Raw genomic sequence first — 10,324 nt, 5'->3', positions numbered from 1 at the left:
AACAAATGCCATTCAAGTTCAAATTAATGATAATATTAGAATGTTGGCTAAATTGCATGCTAGGTGGGATAGAGAAGAAAAAGAAAAACTTGCTAAAGAGAATAATGTAGCTAAAGTTTGGACTATTACCACCACTAGTAATGTTGATTCTTCACATGTTGCTACACCTCCTACTATCAATGGTAAAATAATTTGTGTTGGCAATGTTTCTACTCCTAATACAAAGCGTGCAAAATTGCCTGAAACTGTTGAAACTGTTTGTGATAATAGTGCTGAAATTTTTCAGAATGCTGTAGATCATAATGGTTTAGATTTTGATGATTGTCATATTACTGAAGTTATAAAGTTCTTACAAAAACTTGCTAGAAGTCCTAATGCTAGTGCTATAAATTTAGCATTTACAAAACATATTACAAATGCTCTCATTAAAGCTAGGGAAGAGAAATTAAAACTTGAAGCTTCTATTCCTAGGAAGTTGGAAGATGGTTGGGAGCCCATCATTAAGATGAAATTCAATGATTTTAATTTTAATGCTTTACGTGATCTTGTTGCAAGTATTTCTGTTATGCCTAAGAAAATTTATGATATGCTTGACTTGCCACCATTGAAAAAATGTTATTTAGATGTTAATCTTGCTGATAATGCTATAAAGAAACCTTTGGGGAGAATTGATAATGTTCGCATTACGGTTACCAATAACCTTGTCCCCGTTGATTTTGTTGTCTTGGATATTGAATGCAATGCATCTTGTCCTATTGTCTTGGGAAGACCCTTTCTTCGAACTGTTGGTGTTGTTATTGATATAAAAGAAGGAAATATTAAGTATCAATTTCCTCTCAAGAAAGGTATGGAACACTTCCCTAGAAAGAGAATGAAGTTGCCTTTTGATTCTATTATTAGAACAAATTATGATGTTGATGCTTCTTCTCTTGATGTTACTTGATTTGCACTTTTCGCGCCTAGCTGAAAGGCGTTAAAGAAAAGCACTTCTTGGGAGATAACCCATGTTTTATTTTACTACTGTATTGTTGAGTCTTGGAAGTTGTTACTACTGTAGCAACCTCTCCTTATCATGTTTTTTGTGCCAAGTAAAGTCTCTATGGTAAAGTTGATGCTAGATTTGGATTGCTGCGCAGAAACAGAATTGCTGTCTGTCACAAATTTGCGTAGAACTCTCTGTAAAAAAATCAAAAAAATCTGCCAATTTACATGCGTGATCCCCTGATATGTACGCAACTTTCATTAGTTTTGAGTTTTTCCATCTGAGCAAATTAAGTGCCTCTGGAAAAATTCGTCTTTACGGACTATTCTGTTTTGATAGATTCTGTCTTTTATTTCGCATTGCCTCTTTTGATATGTTGAATGGATTTCTTTGTTCCATTAACTTTCAGTACCTTTGTGCAATGTCCAGAAGTGTTAAGAATGATTATGTCACCTCTGAATATGTGAATTTTTGATTATGCACTAACCCTCTAATGAGTTTGCTTTAAGTTTGGTGTGGAGGAAGTTTTCAAGGGTCAAGAGAAGAGGATGATACAATATGATCAAGAAGAGTGAAAAGTCTAAGCTTGGGGATGCCCCCGTGGTTCGTCCCTGCATATTTTAATAAGACTCAAGCATCTAAGCTTGGGGAGGCCCAAGGCATCCCCTTCTTCATCGACAACTTATCAGGTCACTTCTAGTGAAACTATATTTTTATTCCATCACATCTTATGATCTTTACTTGGAGCGTCCTTTTGCTTTTGTTTTTGTTTTGGTTTGAATAAAGTTGGATCCCACCATCCTTGTATTGGAGATATTACGCTCCGCTTTTACATATGGAACACTTGTGTTCTTAGTTGTGCTTTAATGTTCATGGCAAAGGCTGAAAATTGCTTCGTTGATTGCTATTTGGTTGGAATCAGAAAATGCTTCATATGGTTTGGAATAACTTGAAACTTGGCAATTGTTTTGAGCTCTCATAGATCATGTTTAAGCTCTTGCATCATGTAGTTTAATCTATTAGTGGAGAACTACCGTAGAGCTTGTTAAAATTTGGTTTGCATGATTGGTCTCTCTAAGTCTAGATATTTTCTGGTAAAGTGTTTGAACAACAAGGAAGACAGTGTAGAGTCTTATAATGCTTGCAATATGTTCTTGTGTAAGTTTTGTTGTACCTGTTCATACTTGTGTTTGCTTCAAACAACCTTGCTAGCCAAAGCCTTGTACTGAGAGGAAATGCTTCTTGTGCATCCAAACACCTTGAGCCAAAACCCATGCCATTTGTGTCCACCATATCTACCTACTATGTGGTATTTTTCTGCCATTCCAAAGTAAATTACTTGAGTGCTACCTTTAAAATTTCATTCCTTTGTCTTTGCAATATATAGTTGATACGTCTCCAACGTATCTATAATTTCTGATGTTCCATGCTCGTTTTATGACAATACTTACATGTTTTGATCACACTTTATGACGTTTTGATGTATTTTCCGGAACTAACCTATTAACGAGATGCCGAAGTGCCAGTTCCTGTTTTCTGTTGTTTTTGGTTCTGTTATCACCAGATTTTAGCCAAATCAGGAGATGGGCCGTGATTGAGATGGGCTTGGAAGATATGCACATAAGGTGTTTCTGAATCGGCCTCGTGCGTGAATTTGGGCTAGATTGCCCGTGTATTTGTACATTATGGTAGATCGCATGTTAGTTTAGAATTAAGAGATAGAGTTTGGTTCGTACACGGTTAGGTTTATTCCAAAGATAGAAAGTCCACGGACTATAAATATGTATCTAGGGTTATGGAGAAAGGAGGATGATCACGTTCACAACAAACACAATCTAGGCGCATCGTCACCCCTTGTTTCGAGGGTTTCTTCTGGGTAAGCGTCATGCTGCCTAGATCGCATCTTGCGATCTAGGCAGTATTGGTTTATTCGTTGTTTGGTGTTGCTCGTACTGAAGCCTTTTTGATGGCGAGTAACACTATTTATCATAGATGTTTTAGGGCTTGCATCGATGCTTTTCTGATATGTTTACTTAGCTGTGCTGCCCCAGAATATCTAGCTGTCTTTGCACCTATCTTAGGTGTAAGGGCAGTGGCCTGCTTCATCTTTATTTAGTAGTTTCGATCTGTTATAGTTGTTCCTTGTTCTTCAAGGATTAGTTTGATATCCGTATGGTTAGGCCTTGCAAACGGGTGGAACGATCCAGTAGTGCGTAAGGTACGGTTTGCCGATCCAAGAAGGGATGTTCCGGGAATCGACTCCATGTTGGTTTTTAGGCCTCTTTTTGGTTTAGTTTTCTGTTATCTTTCGTATCTGCTAGGCTCAACTACGTGTAGGATGTTCCGGTTATGCGGTGAAAACCCTAAACTGTCGTAGATTGATTTATCTTAGTATTGGTAAAGCAGGATCCCCATGTCATTGTAGATCCAACATGAACCATGGGTTAATCGGCTCTTTGAGCCGATTCACAGGGTAACCTGAGAGCCGATCGAGGCTCATTTAATGTTTACGTGTCTACCGTGCAGGAAACTAATTGAAGCAATCCAACACCTTCCTGACTAGGTATAGGTCAGGTGGCACGCCCTTGCAACCGCCAGGACGTGTGCCGGAGCATTGCGGGCCGTTGCCCGAGGGGCCAGGGCCCACCAGCAGTCCTGGGAGCCTCCCGGCTCTCCGTGTTGCCCGTCGCTGCTCGCCGGTGGGTTTTGGCAGGCAACACATTCTGGCACGCTCGGTGGGACACTCTACAACAACTGCGTCAACATCCGCAACTGAGATGGCGGACGCACCAGTCACATACGAAGAACTCACTGCGGATCACAAGAAGAAATATGATGAGGTTAAAGCTCTCTTTGAAGCCGATCTCATCGGCTCTTTCGAGAGGACCCATACACATGGCATCAGGTGGAAGGGATTCTCACCTGAAGGCGTTCTCGATGGAGTAGACCTGTCTCTCCCTTCAGAGGAACGCACCAGAGCCCTGCGCCAGGAAGTTAATTACATGGTGGCTCATTCTATACGCCGTCATTCTGAGAGCCTGGTGAACTCTTTGGAGCACATTGCGGTTCGCGTGGTTCAGGAAATCATGAAGCATCAGTACTCTCCGTCAGGACCTACCCTAGGGACTCACCAGGGAGAGATACCGTTCCAGACCTGTTATCACCAGATTTTGGCCAAATCAGGAGATGGGCCGTAATTGAGATGGGCTTGAAGGATATATACGTGGAGCGTCTCCGAAGCGGCCTTGCACGAAGAGTTTGGGCTAGATTGCCCGTGTATCTGTATATTATAGTAGATTACATCTTAGTTTAGAATTAAAGATAGAGTTTAACCCGTACACGGTTAGGTGTACGTCCAAATTAGAAAGTCCCTTGGACTATAAATATGTACCTAGGGTTATCAAGAAAGGAGGACAATCACGTTCACAACAAACACAAACCAGGCGCATCGCCACCCCTTGTTTCGAGGGTTTCTTCCAGGTAAGCATCATGCTGCCTAGATCGCATCTTGCGATCTAGGCAGTACACGTTTATTCGTTATCTTGTGTTGCTCGTGCTGAAGCATTGTTGATGGCGAGTAGCACTATTTATCTTAGGTGTTTTGGGCTTGCATTGATGCTTTTCTTATACATATTTGCTTAGCTATGCCGCCCCTCGATATCTAGCTGCCCTTATACCTATCTAGGTGTAAGGGCAGCACCTTGCTTGTTCGATATTTAGTAGATCCAATCTGTTATAGTTGCTCCTTGTTCTTCAAGGATTGGTTTAATATCCGTCTGGTTAGGCCTTGCAAACGGGTTGAACGATCCGGTAGTGCGTATGGTATGGTTTGTTAGTCCTAAGAGGGATGTTCCGGGAATTGACTTAATGTTGGTTTTTAGGCCTCTTTTAGGGTTAGTTTTCCATCATCTTTCGTGTCTATTAGGCTCAACTACGCGTAGGATGTTCCGATCATGCGGTGAAAACCCTAAACTGTCGTAGATTGGTGTAACTTTATATTGATCAAGCAGGATCCCCATGTCATCGTTAACCCGACGTGAACCATGGGGCGATCGGTGATACGCGTAGATGCACACGTCCGTTGGGAACCCCAAGTGGAAGGTATGATGCGTATAGAAGCAAGTTTCCCTCAGTATGAAACCAAGGTTATCGAACCAGTAGGAGCCAAGAAGCATGCGAAGGTTGTTGGTGGAGGAATGTAGTGCGGCGCAACACCAGTGAAACCGGCGCCAACGTGGAACCTGCACAACACAATCAAAATACTTTGCCCCAACGTAACAGTGAGGTTGTCAATCTCACCGGCTTGCTGAAAACAAAGGATTAAGTGTATCGAGTGGAAGATGGTGTTTGTTTGCAAAGAACAGTAAAAGCAGTAGAATGTATTCAGATGTAAAGAATAGGACCGGGGTCCACAGTTCACTAGAGGTGTCTCTCCCATAAGATAAAAGCATGTTGGGTGAACAAATTACAGTCGGGCAATTGACAAATAGAAAAGGGCATAACAATGCATATACATGATATGATAAATATAGTGAGATTTAATTGGGCATTACGACAAAGTACATAGACCGCCATCCAACTGCATCTATGCCTAAAAAGTCCACCTTCAGGTTATCATCCGAACCCTTTCAGTATTAAGTTGCAAAGCAACAGACAATTGCATTAAGTATGGTGCGTAATGTAATCGACAACTACATCCTTAGACATAGAATCAATGTTTTATCCCTAGTGGCAACAGCACATCACAACCTTAGAACTTTCCGTCACCGTCCTGGTATCAATGAAGGCATGAACCCACTATCGAGCATAAATACTCCCTCTTGGAGTTAAGAGTAAAAACTTGGCCAGAGCCTCTACTAATAACGGAGAGCATGCAAGATCATAAACAACACATAAGTAATAGATTGATAATCACCATAACATAGTATTCTCTATCCATCGGATCCCGACAAACACAACATATAGTATTACAGATAGATGATCTTGATCATGTTAGGCAGCTCACAAGATCCAACAATGAAGCACAATTAGGAGAAGACGACCATCTAGCTACTGCTATGGACCCATAGTCCAGGGGTGAACTACTCACTCATCACTCCGGAGGCGATCATGGCGATGAAGAGTCCTCCGGGAGATGATTCCCCTCTCCGGCAGGGTGCCGGAGGCGATCTCCTGAATCCCCCGAGATGGGATTCGCGGCGGCGGCGTCTCTGGAAGGTTTTCCGTATCGTGGCTCTCAGACCGGGGATTTCGCGACGGAGGCTTTAAGTAGGCGAAAGGGCAGCCTCGGAGGGGGTCTGGTGGGGCCAGACACTAGGGCGGCGCGGCCAGGGCCTGGGCCGCGCCGCCACCATGTGTGGGCCCCACGTGGCCCCTCTCTGGCGGCTCTCGGGTGTTCTGGATGCTTCCGGGCAAAATAGGAACCTGGGCGTTGATTTCGTCCAATTCCGAGAATATTTCCTTACTAGGATTTCTGAAACCAAAAACAGCAGAAAACAGCAACTGGCTCTTCGGCATCTTGTTAATAGGTTAGTTCCAGAAAATGCGTAAATACGACATATAATGTGTGTAAAACATGTATATATCATCAATAATGTAGCATGGAACATAAGAGATTATCGATACGTTGGAGACGTATCAGCATCCCCAAGCTTAGTTCTGCTCGTCCCGAGCAGGTAAAACGATAACAAAGATAATTTCTGAAGTGACATGCCATCATAATCTTGATCATACTATTTGTAAACATATGTAATGAATGCAGCGATAAAAAACAATGGTAATGACATGAGTAAACAACTGAATCATAAAGCAAAGACTTTTCATGAATAGTACTTCAAGACAAGCATCAATAAGTCTTGCATAAGAGTTAACTCATAAAGCAATAAATCAAAGTAAAGGTATTGAAGCAACACAAAGGAAGATTAAGTTTCAGCGGTTGCTTTCAACTTATAACATGTATATCTCATGGATATTGTCAACATAGAGTAATATAACAAGTGCAATATGCAAGTATGTAGGAATCAATGCACAGTTCACACAAGTGTTTGCTTCTTGAGGTGGAGAGAGATAGGTAAACTGACTCAACAATAAAAGTAAAAGAAAGGTCCTTCAAAGAGGAAAGCATCGATTGCTGTATTTGTGCTAGAGCTTTTATTTTGAAAACATGAAACAATTTTGTCAACGGTAGTAATAAAGCATATGAGTTATGTAAATTATATCTTACAAGTTGCAAGCCTCATGCATAGTATACTAATAGTGCCCGCAACTTGTCCTACTTAGCTTGGACTACCGGATCTTCGCAATGCACATGTTTCAACCAAGTGTCACAAAGGGGTACCTCCATGCCGCCTGTACAAAGGTCTAAGGAGAAAGCTCGCATTTTGGATTTCTCGCTTTTGATTATTCTCAACTTAGACATCCATACCGGGACAACATGGACAACAGATAATGGACTCCTCTTTAATGCATAATCATGTGACAACAATTATTATTCTCATATGAGATTGAGGATATATGTCCAAACTAAAACTTCCACCATGATTCATGGCTTTAGTTAGCGGCCCAATGTTTTTCTCTAACAATATGCATGCTCCAACCATTAAGGTGGTAGATCTCCCTTACTTCAGACAAGACGAACATGCATAGCAACTCACATGATATTCAACAAAGAATAGTTGATGGCGTCCCCAGAAGCATGGTATCGCACAACAAGCAACTTAATAAAAGATAAAGTGCATAAGTACATATTCAATACTACAATAGTTTTTAAGGCTATTTTGTACCATGAGCTATATATTGCAAAGGCGAATGATGGAATTTTAAAGGTAGCACTCAAGCAATTTACTTTGGAATGGCGGAGAAATACCATGTAGTAGGTAGGTATGGTGGACACAAATGGCATAGTGGTTGGCTCAAGGATTTTGGATGCATGAGAAGTATTCCCTCTCGATACAAGGTTTAGGCTAGCAAGGTTATTTGAAGCAAACTCAAGGATGAACCGGTGCAGCAAAACTCACATAAAAGACATATTGTAAACATTATAAGACTCTACACCGTCTTCCTTGTTGTTCAAAACTCAATACTAGAATTATCTAGACCTTAGAGAGACCAAATATGCAAACCAAATTTTAGCAAGCTCTATGTATTTCTTCATTAATGGGTGCAAAATATATGATGCAAGAGCTTAAACATGAGCACAACAATTGAAAGGTATCACATTATCCAAGACATTTTAGAATTACTACATGTAGCATTTTCCAATTCCAACCATATAACAATTTAACGAAGAAGAAACTTCGCCTTGAACATTATGAGTAAAACCTAAGGACATATTTGTCCATATGCAACAGCGGAGCGTGTCTCTCTCCCACAAAGTGAATTCTAGGATCCATTTTATTCAAACAAAAACAAAAACAAAAACAAACTGACGCTCCAAGCAAAGAACACAAGATGTGACTGAATAAAAATATAGTTTCAGGGGAGGAACCTGATGATGTTGTCGATGAAGAAGGGGATGCCTTGGGCATCCCCAAGCTTAGACGCTTGAGTCTTCTTAAAATATGCAGGGGTGAACCACGGGGGCATCCCCAAGCTTAGAGCTTTCACTCCTCTTGATCATAGTATATCATACTCCTCTCTTGACCCTTGAAAACTTCTTTCACACCAAACTTCAAGCAAACTCATTAGAGGGTTAGTGCACAATTAATAATTCACATATTCAGAGGTGACACAATCATTCTTAACACTTCTGGACATTGCACAAAGCTACTGGACATTAATGGATCAAAGAAATTCATCCGACATAGCAAATATGGCAATGCGAAATAAAAGGCAGAATCTGTCAAAAACAGAACAGTTTGTAAAGACGAATTTTAAAAGGGCACCAGACTTGCTCAAATGGAAAAACTCAAAACTAATAAAAGTTGCGTATATATCTGAGGATCACGCTCGTAAATTGGGAGATTTTTTCGAATTGTCTACAGAGAGTTAGGCCCAGATTCGTGACAGACAGCAATGCTGTTTCTGCGCAGCGATCCCAAATATAACATCAACTTTAACATAGAAACTTTACTTGGCACAAAAACATGATAAGGAGAGGTTGCTACAGTAGTAAACAACTTCCAAGACTCAAATATAAAACAAAGTACTGTAGTAAAAACATGGGTTGTCTCCCATAAGCGCTTTTCTTTAACGCCTTTCAGCTAGGCGCAGAAAGTGCAAATCGAGTAACATCAAGAGTAGAAGCATCAATATCATAACTTATTCTAATAATAGAATCAAAAGGCAACTTCATTCTCTTTGTAGGGAAGTGTTCCATACCTTTCTTGAGAGGAAATTGATATTTAATATTACCTTCCCTCATATCAATAACAGCACCAACGGTTCGAAGAAAAGGTCTTCCCAACACAATAGGAGAAGATGCATTGCATTCAATATCCAAGACAACAAAATCAACGGGGACAAGGTTATTGTTAACCGTAATGCGCACATTATCAATCCTCCCCAAAGGTTTCTTTTTAACATTATCGGCAAGATTAACATCCAAATAACAATTCTTCAATGGTGGCAAGTCAAGCATATCATAAATCTTTTTAGGCATCACAAAAATACTTGCACCAAGATCACATAAAGCATTACATTCAAAGTCATTGAATTTCATTTTAATGATGGGCTCCCAACCATCTTCTAACTTTCTAGGAATAGAAGTTTCAAGTTTTAGTTTCTCTTCTCTAGCTTTTATGAGAGCATTTGTAATATGTTTTGTAAAGGCTAAATTTATAGCACTAGCATTAGGACTTTTAGCAAGTTTTTGAAAGAACTTTATAACTTCAGAGATGTGGCAATCATCAAAATCTAAATCATTATGAGCTACGGCAATGGGATCATTGTTCCCAAGGTTGGAAAAAATTTCAGCAGTTTTATCACAAGCAGTTTCAGCAGTTTTAGCAATTTCAGGCAGTTTTGTACGCTTTGCACTAGGAGTAGAAACATTGCCAACACCAATTATTTTACCATTGATAGTAGGAGGTGCAGCAACATGTGAATCATTATCATTACTAATGGTGGTAATAGTCCAAACTTTAGCTACATTATTCTCTTTAGCTAGTTTTTCATTTTCTTCTCTATCCCACCTAGCACGCAATTCAGCCATTAATCTTATATTCTCATTAATTCTAACTTGGATGACATTTGCTGTAGTAGTAATCTTATTATCAATATCATTATTTGGCATAACTTTCAATTTTAAAAGGTCAACATCAGAGGCAAGTCTATCAACTCTACAAGCAAGAATATCAATTTTATCAAGCTTTTCCTCAACAGATTTGTTAAAAGCAGTTTGTG

This window comes from Lolium perenne, chromosome 5 (assembly GCF_019359855.2).
Source record: "Lolium perenne isolate Kyuss_39 chromosome 5, Kyuss_2.0, whole genome shotgun sequence".
NCBI classification, from domain to species: Eukaryota; Viridiplantae; Streptophyta; class Magnoliopsida; order Poales; family Poaceae; genus Lolium; species Lolium perenne.
Note: the sequence above shows the minus strand (reverse complement) of the source record.